At 40.2% G+C, this 17,489-nt stretch overlaps 1 protein-coding gene across 1 annotated transcript in view; it reads right to left on the bottom strand.

Annotated features, from left to right (window-relative positions):
• chrm2a (cholinergic receptor, muscarinic 2a) overlaps window positions 1–17,118 on the bottom strand; it is a 75,098-nt gene extending 57,980 nt beyond the window's left edge. Inside the window, exon 1 of the mRNA XM_061252845.1 lies at window positions 16,980–17,118. The gene's annotated coding sequence lies outside the window, so the exon portion shown is untranslated. The remainder of the gene's footprint in view (window positions 1–16,979) is intronic.
• Between the last annotated feature and the right edge of the window lie 371 nt (window positions 17,119–17,489).

Here is a 17,489-nt window from a genome sequence, read left to right as displayed (position 1 = left end):
CCACCCAAAACACCCCTCAGCTATGAGGATGAACATATTTCTCGACATATAAACATCCTTCAAACCCAGGCAAACCCAATCTCACATAGAATCCAGATGCACAATGTACTGAGGAAGAGAGAAAAAGAGAGGATGACAGACAGAGAGAGAGCTCCGGAAGGGCGGGGGCAACATAAAAAGAAAGGGCAAAGATGAAAAAGTGAGAAAGCAGGGAAACGGGAGAATAATAATATGCAGGAGATATAAACAGTGGGAGAGAGAGAGAGAAAGAAAGAGAGGAACATACATAGGAAAGAAAGACGTCAAACATGTCCTCTGACAGCACGTTCATTGATTGTCTAGGTGCGAGACCAGTCCGATAGGTTTGTGCTATAGTGTATTGATCCTCCTCTGTAAATGTAGGGTTTGAAGCAGCTGGGGAGACTGGGAGAGGCATGGGGTGACCTCGTGTTGGCTCTGGGGTCATTTCTGCGCCCTCAGACAAAAGAATTGAGAGATAATAATTTGCCCTTGCATGCAAATGGGGCTTGAGTCAGTCGGTTTGACTGCAACCAGCCACTAGGTGTGTGAAAATACATTCACTCTCAAATCTTTATCGCTACCTTCCGTTCACTCAGCTTCTCTGAGCAGATAATGTCTGTTGATCAGCTCCTGTGCTGATTAAACAGAGCTATGGTGTACTATGGTGATCTCCTTTTAACTATCATTGGGAGCTCTATGCTACATGCACTGCTTTTTGCCGACATCCCTGACTGAAAAGAGAAGGCTTTTCAACACTCCGTGCACACGAAATATATTTTTTCCAGCACACATTTTTTGGAGGTGCTTGACAGTAAACTGGTCAATATGTACATATATGTATAAATAAGCAAACATAGCCGCAAGTTTTTAATTTAAGATTCTTCCTCTGTTTCCTGCTCGCTTGCGTCTGGCGTTCTCTTGGCCCTAATGAGCGGGGCGAGCGGTTGCAAGGTGTGCCATTGTTGGTAGGAGCACAGGATGTTCTGACAGCGCTCTGGAATGGAGACGGTTTCCTCACAGTGGTGTGTCAGGGAGAGGGGGGGGGTGTGTAACTCCCCCTCAGAGCCGCTGGTGTAACACTGACACACTCTATTCTCACTGCGCCTTTCACTCTCCCGTTTCTGTCAGATGGCATAACTGCCCCGAGAAAAGGCCCGCGGATGGACCGTCCGGGCCACGGCTTCGGCAAACGGCAACAAAATAAGAGCACACAAAAAAATGCGCTATAAATAAAGTGTGTGCGGCATGGGGAGGATGGCTTGGTGAGAGTGGTTGGAAACGCTGGGTTAGAGAGAATGTGTGGCCGTGCTTGCACACTGAGTGAAGGATAGTAGGCCATTCACTCACTATCTTCAAATAAATGTCAAGTCATTCACTGTGAAAAAACATTTTGTGGTCAACTGATTGCACAATTGAACATTCTTAAATGTCAGAGATTGCCACTAAACTGTGCCTGTTGGGTTCCAGCGTCAACCCCCCCCCCCCCGCCCCCACCCCCCAGTGCGACTGCCCAGCGAAGCGCTCGCCTGCGCCTCCTCTCTCCTCCTCTCTCCTCCTCCGGCCCTGGCCAGGTCACCGCGGCCCTGCCAGAACGTCTCTGAGCTCCCATGGCCTGCCTCTCTATCCCAGAGCAAAGGCTTTTCTTTCTACCGCGAACAAAGCCCACAGCCGCCCCTTTTTAAAATGCCATCTCATAAACACCCTTTTCATATTTCTCGGTCGGGGAACGGTCTCTCCAAAACTGGTCAGAATCCATTTCATGTTGGAGAACACAGGAGCAGAGATGGCGTCGGCTGAATGCATAACAAAGCTGCCCGGCGGTCCAGAGACTCACAGGCGGCTCGGCTGACACAAAAGCCATTTTGAGAATCTCCCAACCGGTTGATTCGCAGCAGTGACTGATCGCACATTTATAAAGCAGAGTAGATGAAGCCCCGCTTTCCTAACGCGGCATGTAGCCTCACCACCTAGCAGCAGCCGAGGCTGGTGTCATGGATTCACAGGCCTCCAGGGATATGTCCATGGAAGGTCCATGTTCTGACCTCACCGCACAACCTCGTCCTGGTCCATATCACCTCTGCCTAATCTTACAAAGTCCTCTTTCCTGTTAAAATGAATATATAGGAAAATCACTTTTCAGAATCTTGGTACTCTTCAAAAAAACATGCCTCATATTTACTGACTGGTGAGACATACCTAATTTGCATAAAACAAAAAAGAAATTGTAACTTGGCTGACAACATGTTGTGTTATGGCTGACATGTTTTGAGCCAAAATGGCTAGAGTGTTAGAGTTACTGAAATAAATGAATGCCTTTATCGCCAACAATTCCACAGTGTCTGATGGCGATTTTAAATGAACAAAGCAGTGACTGATTCTGCTTGGGGCATGGGGGGTGGGGGGTGGGAGTAGGGGGTCTCTACTGGTGGTGAAGGGATTGAGGTTTGGGTGGGAGGGGGGTTGCACCAGAATTATAATGGATTAATGGAATAGGATTAGTGATCAAGAATTTAAGCTTTTTAGCAATGCAATCAAAATTAAATTGTCAAAACAATCCTTTAAGTCCAGTAAGGCTTTCAAATGGTTGTTCCAAGCTGCTAAAGCTTGACTGAGTCATATACATAATGATGGGGAGTACTGAGAATACAGAAACATGTATTCTCTGAGCAAATCTTAGCTCCACCAACACACACTCCACACAAACAACAGGGTTTTCATCTTCAGTACATTTTATGAGGCTGCAATTGCTTCTCTAAAGCCATAACCAGAATCTGTTCATCCTTCAACTACTGCTTACCAAACTGTAAGCCATCCTCTACCTAACACAAAATAAGACTTAAAATGTTGGTCAAAGTTGAACCTTCTAAACTAAAGAACCTTTCAAATGTATTTCAAAACACTCATTATGCACATTCTTTGCACACACTTGTTTCAGAATAATCAAACATATTTTCAGATCATTCTGGCAATACCTAAATCGTCCTGAGGGTGGCATGTCTTTGGGAACATGCAGCTTGCATGCATGTACTGTAATGATAAGAAGCACAAATGTATCATTCTGATTGTATGAGGGTTCACAAATGCTAGGAAAGGCGATTTTTCAGACCACTAAAAGTGGATAATACTTTAAAAGCTTGAGCACATAGTCAAGAATAGATTTCAGCATTCACCCTTCAGAGTGGCATTGACATGACATGCCTAGGGTGTATGTGTCAGTTCAGGCCCCAAACCCAGCTCCCCCCAGTGTGTGAAATTGACAAAATAACTAGGGTAAGAAAGCGAGAGATGGGGTGATTGAGAATGTAAAAGAAACCTGACAGGAGTCCCAAAAAGGACAAAACAGGGTCAAAAAAGAGGATGGAAACAGTGAAGTCAGAAAATGGTGAAGGAAAAAAAAGACAGAAGCATGACTTGTGTGTGCGCGTTGCTACGTATGTGAGAGACACAATGTTTGTGTGATCCTGCGTGTGTTTGCTTGCATGTGCGTGTTTGTGTGTCTCCCGTGGAATCTCCCGTCTATCTGACTTAACACAAACCCATTTAGACAGTCTCAGTGGCCCTGTTAGTGCCTCTGAATGATTCAAGATGCAGTCTGTTAGCTCCACCAGAGGATTACAAAAAGCATAAAAAGTTCACCAGCGCTCTTCTGAAACATTTCCTTCAATGTTAAATTTATGCAATCATCCTGTGGTATTTCATCCTGAGCACAATTTACTGATTGTTCACTGATAAAACATGGATGATCTGGCACAGTCGTCCCTAAGCAGCGATATTAGCGAAGCTACGGCAGGAACCCCGTCTGGAAACAGTGAGGCAGCGCAGCACTGACCACAGCCAGAGGAGGAACAAACGGTCGCAAAAACGGCCTGCAAATGGTCACGTCTGGTCTCTGATCCTCCGTACATTTCCCTGTAAAAAACTGCATTCGAGGTCAGAGCGTGTGAACAGCATCTGTGCGTTTCCAAATCCCACACGTCGGGGAACGGGGCCGTGGGAGTTGTGATGTCACGGCTCGCCCATCAGACTGGGCACCTATAGCGATAAAGGAGCAGGGCTGGAAGTGCTGTGTGGGATTCATCCTGAGAGGGGGCTTAGTGTAATTAACAAAGCATCGTTCCTGGCTCAAAAACACCTGGGGCTTCCTGAGCGCAGACAGAACATGGAGAAAGGAAAGAGCTAGCCTACAGCTCCCATGACAGTGGCAGTAATAGTAAATTACCTTTACAAAGGAAAAAGAAAAAATCTGTAAATTAGCTATTTGTATTTATGTATCTCCACAACACGGATATTGTGCCAGCATTGTATTGACATTGTTACTTATATGCTGACTGAAATATAAGTAACTGCTAAAGATGCAGAGTAGCTGGCTATGATAAAGAAAATCCATACCTGCACGTAACTGCCAACATAAAGGAAACAGTTAATAAGGGATGCTCATTAATGTATATTATAAGCAGGTGCTTCCACACAGGTGAGTTAAGCAACTGATGTCCTAGCATGCTCATGGTTGAGTATAAATGGCCAAGCTGTCTGTTATTTTAGCTACCATGGCTAGACAAAGATATCTCAGTGACTTTGGGAGACGGCTGGTTTTGGAGCACATTTGGGAAGAGCTTCAGTAAGACTGCTAAACTAGCTAATGTCTCATGAGGAATAGTAGTTAAGGTGATATTGAGTCAAAGAGAAAATATTGTCACCTTGGGGCAATTGTGGATGAAGGCTCTCAATTCTGAATCAATTGCTTATCTGCTTATCAAATATAAAACTGTTTGTATATATCAGTGTTACTGACAAAGTATTTACAAAGTATTTTTGCCAACACTTTGCACTAAATCTTGATTATAAATGTTCATTAATTATTCATTTCAAACCACAAAATTTAATTTTAAAATATGCTGAATTTTATTGTACTCACAATTAATCAACATTTGAATAGTAAGGAAGACCACAGAAATAGCACACATGAAATGCATGGAATGTTCCTGATAAACATAATCAATTCCATTACGGTGAAATAATTTTTCCTTTGTTATCTTATGCAACCTGCTTGCAGGTATTGGAAATACACCTATATATTGATCATTGTACTATATTTTTAACAATGATAATAATAATACAATAATTATAGTAATAAAACAGTACTTTTCATCTCAATAAAGGTATGTAGCACCACCTGTGTGATGCATGGCAGTGATTTTGCACCAGAATACTCACCTAACATCAGGTGAGGGGAAAGGAAGGGGATTATTGAGTAAATTAAACTTGATAATATGGAGACAGGTTAAAAATAACTCCAGGGAACACCATACTCTTAACAAATAAGCAGGTGTCTTTGGGATATTTAATAACAACAGTAAGTCAGAATGTTTATCTGAAAGACACAGTACAGCACTGGGGCACTGAAGCTTCATTCAGCCAGAGAAAAACCACTCCATACTGGGTCACCAACAGCACTTTCATAGTGGTCTCTCCCATTCCAGTAATAGTCAAGTCCACACTTGCTTAACTTCAGTGATTAAACAGGCACAGGGTATATGAAGCTAAGGCCACTGCCATTGTAGCCAGATTTGTTCGTGATAAAATATGATAATGAGAACAATATATGCTTAATGTTATACTGAAAAATACAGGTGTGAAGGTATGCTTTATTTAGTGTGCACATTCTTGCTATTGTATTTTTTACCTGGTTTCATTTAAAAATTGCATTTATTTATTTATTGGCATTCTATGTTGTGTTCTAGAAATGGAATTATACACTTTGGGTTGAATCCACAAATTCTATGGCCAATCGCAAGTGAAGATATTTGTGCAGATATTTCCATATGAATGAAATGTGCAGAAATGTGCTGACAAAACTCCTTTCTCATTTCCTTCTTTCTGCTGTCTGGCTCTGCAGTCTCATAGTGTGCTGTTTTCAGTTTTAAAAGCAATTACTGGTTTTCATTATGGCCTTTCTCTTTCAGATAAGAATCAGATCTAGAAGAAAGCACGGCTAATCTTAATTGCTCTGATATGGCCGTAATGCAGAGCATGGCACACACTCTCCCATCTCGCATTGTTCTGGAAATAATTCCTTTTTCTGGATGGCCACTGTCTTTATCTTCTCGGGTTGATTTGCATTTGACACCACAATTTCAGAGCCAAATTACCTATTTACTCTACTTACAAGGTTTCTGCATAATGAAAAAACAAATGAATAATATCACCAAAGCTATTACGCCCTATTACATTTCAGTCAGAGACAACATAAAGGCAGATTAGAAACCCAATTGTCATACCCTAGATTATAATGAGACCCACTTGCCATACCCTAGATTTCATATTATCAGAAATTGCTGATTATTAAGCTTATTATAACAAAAAATATAATTTTTAGGAAACAAAACTTAAATGTAACATTACACATGAATCATTCAAAAGCACTGTATTCAGTCAAAATCTGTCCTTAATTCTGACCTAGAAGGAAACAAGGTTTAGACTTTTTCTTTACCTTTCTTTAGTTCAGTTTGGTGAGTTTTATTGATCACTGAACTCGCCAAATGGTGCTTGTATATAAAAATGTTAATTCTGCTTGCTTTTCAACTTGAGGACAGATAATCAATTGCCTTTGTCTCTATAAGGGTATACGCAATTCAGTCAAACCAAATCTACCCAAATTAAATGTGAGTTTTACTCAGCCTATTCTGTTTTTGGTGACTGACTGTGTGAATTTTATTGTGTGAAATGGACTGGTGTAAACATGCATGATGATGTTTTGTCTGTCATATATTCACACAATTTGTTCAATTTGTTCTTTATAAAGTGTGACTAAAATAAACGATATTCATTCATTCAAACTCAGCACAATTATCCAGCTAACCCAGTAATCCTGCTTTGTGAAACTTAACTGTTCTATCTAAATGGTCAGGCAAGCAAATATACTAGGACATTTCGGGATAAATCCAGCTAAATCTCTATTGCATAGAAATAAAATAAGTAATATATTTGTGAATAAAGACAATTCAATATGTTGTTCAACTGCCCTGCATACATGACAAATGAATGAATGAATGAATGACCATACATGTTATTTTTTCAATAATGACCTGGCAGCCTAATCAGGAATCATACAGTACTTATCAACATTACATTAAGATTACCTTGGAACTGATCAACATTACATTAAGATTACCTTGGAATCCAGTACTATTTGTAGGACTGCTTCTAATTTCCTAGTCTCAACCATGTTAATGAGCTGGTCATTTCATCCAATCCAGGCTAAAAATGAGTTGGTAAGTGTTTTTTTTCTTATACATTCAGTACTGTTAACATTGATTGCTTAATGTTGCATGCCATCAGTAGCTGAGTTAGATGGATCATTGAAATGTTTGCTGATTACCAGTGTTGTTTGGCTAATGATAGCTGTTGAAGGATGCTTTGTTGGTAGGTAATACTATAATCTTGTTACAATACTTATTTGTGTAAAGTGCTGGTTACAATGCAGATGGTACACTGGCATTTTGTGGTCACATTTCCAGCTTCATTTAATTTATAACCAATAAGTTACATTATCACTCCATTTCAGACAGAAATCGATACAATTATAAAATGTAATATTTCTAAACTGATAGATTTTTCACAAAAAATGTATTAATCTGTATGTATTAAAGTACTGTACACATGACGCTAATCATTTGTTGACTACATACAACATTTGCCAAGTCAATGTCACGGCTTGTAGCGTAGTGGTTAAGCTACATGACTGGGAGCCACAACGTCAGTGGTTTGAATCCCGGTCAAGCCACAATAAAATGATCCGCACAGCCGTTGGGCCCTTGAGCAAGGCCCTTAACCCCACATTGCTCCCCGGGTGCTGCACTGTGGCTGCCCACTGCTCCTAGGTAACTAGGATGGGTCAAATGCAGAGGACAAATTACCCCATGGGGTTCAATAAAAGTGTATCTTATCTTAATGTCAACCACAGAAGTTAGTGTTCATTACAAATGTAATCCACAGTTCAAAGGCACATACAGTATGAAGTAATATTGTTTGATGCATTTGGATTCAACTTCTACAATTTGTGCAATTTAATCTATTTAATCTTCACCTGCCGGCATAGTCTGTAAATGACAGACCTGTATACACATGTGCAAGACATTGATCGATTTAGCTATCATTAACGAATATAGAATGCCAAAAAAGTAGTTTACACAATTTACTCCCTTAATTCTTTCTAATTCAGCTGCTACTATCATTTTTGCAGTACTTTTATCTTTATGGAGATTAATCTCCACACAGGAATTACTGCTCAAATTCAAATTAACTTAGCGAAAAAACTGTCTTTTGAGGGTGTCCTATCATTGCCATATAATTAAGAAACTAACATTAGATTATATATTGCCATTATAGTGATTGCCATATCTTTCAAATAACTTGAAACCACTGGTTTCTCATACATCAAATAGGGAAAATTATTTTAATTATACATGCATAAAAGCAGTGAGTAATGTTTAAAAAAAAGAAGGAAAAAAAAAGATTATACAAGCCTCTTGCAGTAAATGTAGGAACCTGCTGTGGCTGAAGTGTGATAATTAGGCATTCCTTTCAACTGGTGCCAGCTCACAGGTCCACTGACACGCACAGTCCAGCCACACACTGTGCCTGTGCCCACAGACTGAAGCTCCAAACCTGTAATGTTTAGCTTTAAAAGCCATTGGCATCACACTACTTTAAATATGAGTCCTGGCTATGCAAGGGCTGTTTTTCATCAGAGCCTGAACTAAAAATAATACAATGAGGCGTCTTGAAGCAGCAGTGAGAAGGCATAAAAGATTGGTTCTATATTCCATCACTGTTGGATTATTTTTGTTTGCAAGAAGCTCCAAATGAATGCACGTCTGTTGTTCTGTGCAACTCGTTTTCACAAGATTCTTCAGCCGTGTCTCATTGTTGCACCTGAGGTCTGTGGAAAACAACTTACCAAATATATGTATAACCAGCAGTGCTATCTGACATTATTAATAGCGGTTTCACTGTGGTAACATCAATGGTTTCATGTCCTTTGTTTACTTCATTTAGCATTTGTTTTTTGGAAGCCAGGTGTAAAATGGTGGCCATCTTGAGGACTTTTCCAATCCAGGGAGTGAAGGAACCTTTGGCATCCCTTTTTCTTCCTCTATCAGATCATCTCTGTCACACAATACTGTTAACTGGACTGGAAACTAATGTCTGCTCTCTGGTTATCTCAAAAGTCAATATGCATTGAAACCCATTGAATGGCTTGCTTCAGTGTTTGGTAGAACAAATTATTAATACTGACAGGGAATCACATTTACAAGTGCAAACCTAGAATTACTCTTCAACTGTGAAAATACATTATAAACAAACATGATTTGGAGACAAAACAAAATAAATAGGAAAACATGTCTGTGATTATTTGTGTGCCAAAATTAGGAACAACTCCACTGTGCTAAATAGGAATCCACATTTAGAATGTTTTTTTTTTAATGCATAATTAAAATGACATGAAAATGCATACTTTCCCTGTCAGCTTTTTCATTTCAAGTGAACTTGTTTGTTGCATTGTTTCATAGTCAAATAGACAATGAAAGAACATTACTAGTGTTATTATCACTCCTAATCATGTATTGTATAATTTGGTGCATGTTCCTACTTACAGTACATGTTTGTGTGAGTGTGTGTGCGAATGAGTGTGTGTGAGAGAAAGAGAGAGAGACAGAGGGAGTGAGAGAGGGAGAGAGTTGCATTTCTATTCATATAAGTGGCATTTGTTTTTAGCTAATGTTGCATATGTGTTGGATGTAGCATATGTGATTAAACCTATCTCGCTGGCCAGTAAACTAATCCATAGAACCAATGATGCAGACATTTAGAAAATAACTAACCTTAAAATGTTGCAAGTTCAGAAATATCCTGTTTTCAGATGAATAATTAAATCACCTTGGTGGCCATCAAACCAACAAAAAAACATTATAGCAAGTGAAATGTCAGCTCCAGCAAGAGCATTAAGGACTATAACACACATTTTTTCTCAGAAACACACGTATGACTACACACACAGCCTGCAAGCTAAAGAGCCGACATAAATCTACTTCTCCATTGTTCTGAGGTAAATGATCTTCATGGTGATGAATAAACAGTATATATATGCAGTATAAAGTATAGTAGTGTGCAAAAATCTGGGCACCCCTGGCCAAAAAGCCTTTTACAATTAATATCTAAGTGAACAGAAGCAAACCTAACCTCTAAATGGTATAACGTTAAACATGACACATTTCTTCAAATTTTAAAGCAACATTACTTTTTATTTAAATTCTTTACAGGTAAAAAAAGGCCCTGTGCAAAAGTTTGGGAACCCTGTCAGTTAATACTTTGTAACTCCTCCTCGGGCAACTATAACAGCTTGTAAACGCTTGCTGTAGCCAGCTAAGAGTCTTTAAATTCTCGCTTTTGGAATTTTTCCCAATTCTTCCTGGCAGAACACCTCAAGCTCAGAAATAGTCTTTGACCTCCTTGCATATACGTCATGTTTTGAGATCTCTTCGCAGATTTTCAATAATATTAAAGTCTGGGGACTGTGGTGGCCATTTCAAAACCTTCATCTGTCTTTCCTGGAGGTATTTCATGGTTGATTTTGAGGCATGTCTTGTTGGAATACTCAACCTCTCTTCATCTTCAATGTCTGGACTGACTGTTGAACATTAACCTCTAGAATTCCATGATATTTGGTGGAATCCACTTTATTTCCAGTGCCCCCAGCTGCCACACAACCCCAAAGCATAATGGATCCACCTCCATGCTTCACAGTTAGCAAGATGTTGTCCACAAAGGCTTCACCCTTTTTTATCATACCTTTTTGGTGGTGGCCAAAAGGTTAAATTTTGGTATTTCAGTCGAAAGCACATTGTTCTAAAAGTCTTCAGGCTTCTCAATGTTTTCGTTTGCGAACTTCAGATGCCTAGTTTTGTGTTGACGTTGTTCTTTCTGGCAAATCTGCCATGTAGGTCTTTGTTGTTTAAAGTACATTGTATTGTTGTCCTGTGAACTGCTAGACCTGTGTTTGCTACTCTTTTTTGCAGCTCTTTTGCAGTAATTTGTGGGTTCTTCTCACCAGGTCATTCTATTTTGGTCTTGGTCTTCCAGACCTTGACTTGACTTCAGCTGTTCCATTTATCTTCCATTTTATAAAAATGTTTCTGACAATGGAAATAGGTAGATTGAAACATTGAGAGAGTTTTTGTAGCCTTCTCCTCCTTGGTGGAAATGAACCTTTCTAAAATCCTTGGACAACAGTTTAGAGTAGGGGTGGGCAATTCCAGTCCTGGAGGGCTGGTGTGTCTGCAGGTTTTTGTTTCCACCAATTACCCTGGCTAAATGAGCTATAATTGGCCGTACACACCAACACTGATTCACACATAGATTAGATCACAGTAAAACGTTTTAATGTAGGGAAACAAGAACATTTTTCAGCTGTCATTCATGCGTTTATCATGAAATGCAGCTAAAATTTGAGGTGGCATAATGTTAGGGCTAATTAAGTAATTAAAGCCACCAGTTGGCATGAAAACCAGAAACAGATATGGCTCTCATCGCCCACCTCTGGTTTAGAGGAACCTATGGTTGTTAACACCAGACAGAACAGCCACTGCAGTTGGATACTTTAGGAGGCATGGAGTTACTTCATAAAAATAAAAATAAAAAGTTGAGCCCTGAAATTATACTCACCTGACTCATTGAAGCCCTAACAAGTAAACCACCTGGTTCTGGGCCTTAGTAATCATCCTTTTAAAGAGAATAATCCAAAAGGGTTCCCAAACTTTTGCACAGGGTCCTCTTCCTTTTTAAATAATTTATAAACAGTAAAAAATGAAAATAAAAAAACAATCTTGCTTCAAAATTTGCAGAGGTCTCACGGTTAACTCTGTACCCTTTAGAGTTCAGGTTTGCTTTCCATCAAATACAGATTCATTGTAACAGACATTTAAAGCAGGGGTGCCCACATCTTTGCACCCCACTGCATAGTATGTCACAAACCAAATATTTGCTGCTACAACCCATTGTTCCTCCATCACCTTGTGTCATGGAAGCCATACATGAGTCACCTGTGCAACCTAAAAACACACTGTATGCATTAATTAAAAACAATTACTTCACCACTGAAATGTCAAATTATTGGTTGATTAACTCATTAATTTCTGCAAAGAGATTTTCCGACAGATATATCTAATAATTCCATCAGAAGCAGTTATCAAAAAGGTCACTGTCAACAAAAGATGCACTTAAGTTGAATTTAAGCATAGCCCACATACTGTACATTACTGAATCATGGTGCATGGTTCAGCCAGTCGCCTACACACAGTATCTAGTCCCCCTGTTTGAAAAGCTCTCCCCTAGCACATGAAGGGATATGTAATTGCTGGTGATGAAAGAGGTGTGCAGCACACAGCCCGTTAGGGTGCAGTAAAATCAGCCGTGAAGATGCCTGCTTATTGTCCAAAACCGCAGGCCAGAGGCTTTTCACCAGCAGGGCAAGAAGGGGTTATCCATGTCAGGTAGGGTTGCCCTCTCTGGGTCCAGGGGGGGAAGATGGCTTCTCTCCTGAAGCTGTGCTCCCACTGAGGGCTTATCGAGCCACTCTTAAGTCACTCCTTGTGATTGGATCAATGGAACCTCGTCCAAGGTCTTAATCCACAAATGATTTAAAACAAACCAATAAATCTTACTGGCCTGCAGGCCTAGTAAGGCTGTAGTGATGCATGGCTGAATTTGAGGAGCCATTGTGTAGATTTGGGGATAAACAGGTGCATTGTTCAATGGCAGAGCTCTTGGAGCAGTCAGTTATTTCAGAAATGTCAACACATGCTCGCTCTTGCTTTGAGTGTAGCACAATACCATGGATATATTGCAACAGCAGCCCAAGCTGAGCTGTAAATACTGCAATCCTAACCAGAGGCTATACTAAAACACACCTCAATAACATCAATCGGGTTTTATTTTCGGATAGTGATTTCGAATTCAAAATGGTAAGTGTTGCCTCCTACTTCCACATACGATATAGTGCAAAGTAAATACGCATTATTCACGCATTATAAATTAATAAATATATATCCGCATAAATAACAATTCTGGACCAGAGAGGAGGAGGATGGGAGGGGGGGGGGGGGGGGGGCAATACGCGGTTGTGGTGTGTCTGGATGCAGAGGTGCATTCATTTTATCGAGCACGGATGAAATGGCTCCATAGTAGCCTTGCTCAGGGCACGTTCCCCCGATTCACCCCGTATACGAATTTATTGACTGCGCGTCTGCGCACGCTGAGGATGCGTTCATGTATTTTCTCTGTAGTTCACCATCGGAAGTAACCAGAGAAGTATGCTACGACTGAACCCCCTAGTACAGATTCATTTCTCACGTCTTGGAACATATTCAGTGAACTGAATGCATATATAAGCCATGCTATCTGCAAGCCCCATTGCCAAAAATGCCAAATTTCTTGTATTAAGGACCTAAACAAAGGTAGTTTCAACAGAGCAGGCTATTTGTTTGTTCCGAGTCCGAGGAAATAATGACCACACAGCCGAAAACACCTGGCACGCGTGTCTCTAATAACAACCTTCATTCACGGAACTATTACAGTTTCAGCGCACACAAGATTGACTAGCTCCGAAGATTAAACTATGTTTTGTACAATATGGTTCGAGCGAAGTAGCCTATGGAATATACCATGCACATGTTAGTTTTCATGACCATGGTAACTTTCTTTGAATCAAACGCGTAGCCTCATATCGTTGGGTGTGGTTTAAACATGCTATGCAATGTATTGCTTTTTAGCTTCAGTATAAACTTCGGACTAGTTTTTATTCATACTGACATTATTATACTTTTATCGTTACCTGTAACGAGAAATTACCGAATATCAATACATTATGGAAAGATAATGAAAACGAGCATATCCGAATTTTTTGTAGCCATTTTTAAAATAAACACCCCCGTTAGGCTACCAAATGTGAATTTAACACGAGCGGTTGTGCTGTTTGATGGTAAACGGAATATAGCCTGTTACGTCATAGTAATCGACATTAAACTTGTACAAGTCATTTTACCTGGAGTAGGAGGAGGTGAGGACACATCCTATCAGCCCTCGTGGACAGGGACGCAGAAAGAAATTGTTGCTGGTACTTTCGGGCACCGGTCAGCAGATGTGATTCGATCCTTCCCCTCCAACGAAGACGCCGATTCTACAACTCGATTTAACGTCTTCTGTACAGGTTTGAGATTTTTCACAATAACGAGCTGAAGGTGTCGGTGCACAGTTGTGCCTGTCTTGGCTGTAACATCGTCGCTGTGAGCTGCGAAAGTTAATCAGCAACCCGCCTCTACCCCCACCCAGCTCCATCGCCCACCCCCCTCTACACCAATACACCTCTCGAGGAAGAAAAATAAGTTAAGGGAGGCTGTCAGAAATGCCTTGGCGCAAGAATATTAACAAACCATTAGTAATCCAAGAGTCCTGGATTACTAATGTTGGTTGTTTGATAAAGTGCAACAGACAATGTCGGACGACTTGATATTTTCTCCTTTATAGTGAATAGCCTACATTAAAAAAAAACAATGGCATAAAAACACTATATTCACTTCCACGTTTGCTTTTATTCTCCATGGCATTTATTTTCTTCATTATTATATAACTGTCACGAGCGTTTACTCGATATTAAGGTAATGCGTATACGGTCCCAGGGCTGCAAACAAATACTGTAATCTTAATAGAATTTGGAGAGGAATGATTCCGACGAGCTGATGGTTTTATTTTTATTACTGCAACAAGTAGTGCAATGAGCTACCTACCACATTATTTTTTGTCACTTAAATAATATTTCACCATGCAAATATGATGTGGCGGAATGGGAATGACAGTTGTTCTTTCGCACAATTCGAGTGACATAACATTGAAAAACGGGAGAGCAAATCCGCGACGGTTCTGTAATAGGCTATGCTTTCCCTGGAAACTGGTACTTTCGGATAATATATAACACGTAGCCACGCATGCTTCATTTTAATAGATATATGAATTACGTCGGCGATAATTAAACGCACTAAGCAAAAATGATTTATCGGTTAGTGTTTCTATTGCTTCAGACAGGGATTCACTATCCGCGCAAGACTATGCTATATTCAATTGACATGCCGACGGAGAACGGTGTTCAGTTAAAGGACTCAAGTTTAAACACTAGCTGCCGCCTTCTGGTAAGTGTCAACATACACCCTTCACAGCAGTATGTGATACCCATGCTTTTTACGCACGTATGTTGCTAAATGGTTTTTAATGGGACACAAAACGTAATCGCAAAATTGAGACGAGCCCTACTTTGGGGGATTGCTGAAAAGGGGAAACAAACGCAGTAATAAAAGCGTGCGTTTGTGCCACACAGAGTCGCCATTGTACAGCAGTGTGGGTTATGTGACACCTCGACTTCATATTATGTTAACATTCCTCAAACATTGGCCCATAGGGCTCGCTATATCGGTTGAGACTGCAGCTGTCCTTGGCTATGTAATTTATTATTTTATTTTCAAGGGAAACTGATCGAGCGGTGTTTGTGTTATTGGTGTTATATTGCAGCAGTATGGCACATTCCTTTGCGATATCCATGCTGAACGCCAATATTATTCATATTTCTGAGGCGAGAGTGGAATCGGGCTGGAGGACAAAACTTCCAACAAGTAGGCTACTGAAAGCTATGTGACCTCGGATATATATTTTGTCCTTGGGGTTAACGAAATAACTGGTCCTGCTATTGTCCGAGTGTACGATGATTTCTATTTGAGTTTTCAATGACTTCCACTTGCAAGTCTTGTGTCGTTAACACAAGTGTGGGGCAGAAATTCAGGATTAGGGTGGAATCATCCGTGCCTAAAGTAGTCTGGTAAAACGTCCAAAAACGCTGATCAATAATAATGTTTGGTGATGTGAACCAATGTTTTTTTTCACGAGACAGCTAAAATTAACATTATTGCTGACCACAGGATATGACAGCTGAATGCAAAAAAGAAAACAGCAATGGAAAAGTATATTTTCTATAGATGGGAAAATATGGGGAGTCGCGAACAGCAACTGTAGGCTAGACAGAATCTGAATTTCCGAATCAATTACTCAGGAAGGAGAGAACTCATAAAGGACCCTTTAAACGTAGCCAAACTCAGATTCTGTCCCTTTGGACAGTTCTCTTGCACAGAACAATTATTCACCTCAGCTACAGAGATTGTGAACATTTAACGACGTAAAAGTTGCGCAAGGTGAAACGCGCTCGGCCGCACACACGTTAAATGTGGCTCTGAAAATGGTGAACCTTACAGAGCCTGCCGTTACTGTTATAATTTCTGTAAAATACATTGAATTGACGTACATTGAACACATAACAATGGCATGCCTAATTCAATAGCGTATAACGGACAGCAACACCAATTACAGCAATCAAAATAATTAAGTTTCGCATTTTAAGCATTATTAAGCATATAATACAGCCTACGCAAATTCAATAACTGAAGCAAGGATAAGTCATATTCTTAAATGAGATCGAATATTTATTCAAGTGGATTGCTAGGTACTGTACGTATAAGACAGGTAATTTATTGGGATAAGAATGAAAAGAGAATAATTGCGTGCATATATTAGCTTGGTACTAACAGCTTTCAACAACACAAGATACATGTGCATGATACATAGCCAATATGATAGGAAGATATTGGCAGTATTCCCCTTTGTAAACAATACGCTGGGTGGATCGTTTAACTTGTAACTCACTGTGTTCGATTTGAACTGCAAAACCAGTGCAAGAAAGACGTTAGACAAACATTTCCAAACAGTCCATCACCTAAATCGTATCATTTTGTGTATCATCGTATCAACTCATCAAACGTTGAGGAAAATATATTCACTGTACAGTTTCGTGTTTAAATTACCTTCTTTCAATCTTCTGCGGACAACCTCCCGTCACTCGTGTTCACCCAATGGAAGCATACAGTTCGCTGGCCCGCTTCACCATAGAGTTGCTCGTCTGAGGGCATGTTTGTGGAGTAACGCTAAGCTGTGGCGGAGAACTCGTCGCTTTCTCCCTTCTTGGAAGCAGACGCGAGAGAGAGAGTGTGTGCGTGCGAGAGAGAGAGAGAGAGAGAGAGAGAGAGAGAGAGAGAAGGGGGGGGGGGGAGATGGCCATTCTTCGCGGTGTCATAAGAAATTCTAACTTTATCGTTGTCCAGCGAAATCAACCGAAGTACATGCAAAGAGTCTGTAGGCCTATATTCATACAGAAAATGTTCTGTAATCTACATGCCACATCACCTCATTTATCAGATTTTTTTTTGGTTCTAAAGCCAGACCAAACATTTTGAGGTAAAATGTCTACATACATACTATTAATAGTCAAAAATGGATGTGAAGTTGGATGATAGAAAACATCCATCATAGCATTA

Source organism: Conger conger, chromosome 8 (genome assembly GCF_963514075.1).
Source record: "Conger conger chromosome 8, fConCon1.1, whole genome shotgun sequence".
NCBI classification, from domain to species: domain Eukaryota; kingdom Metazoa; phylum Chordata; class Actinopteri; order Anguilliformes; family Congridae; genus Conger; species Conger conger.
The sequence above is the reverse complement of the archived record's forward strand: the minus strand, read 5'-3'. Positions and strand labels throughout refer to the sequence as shown.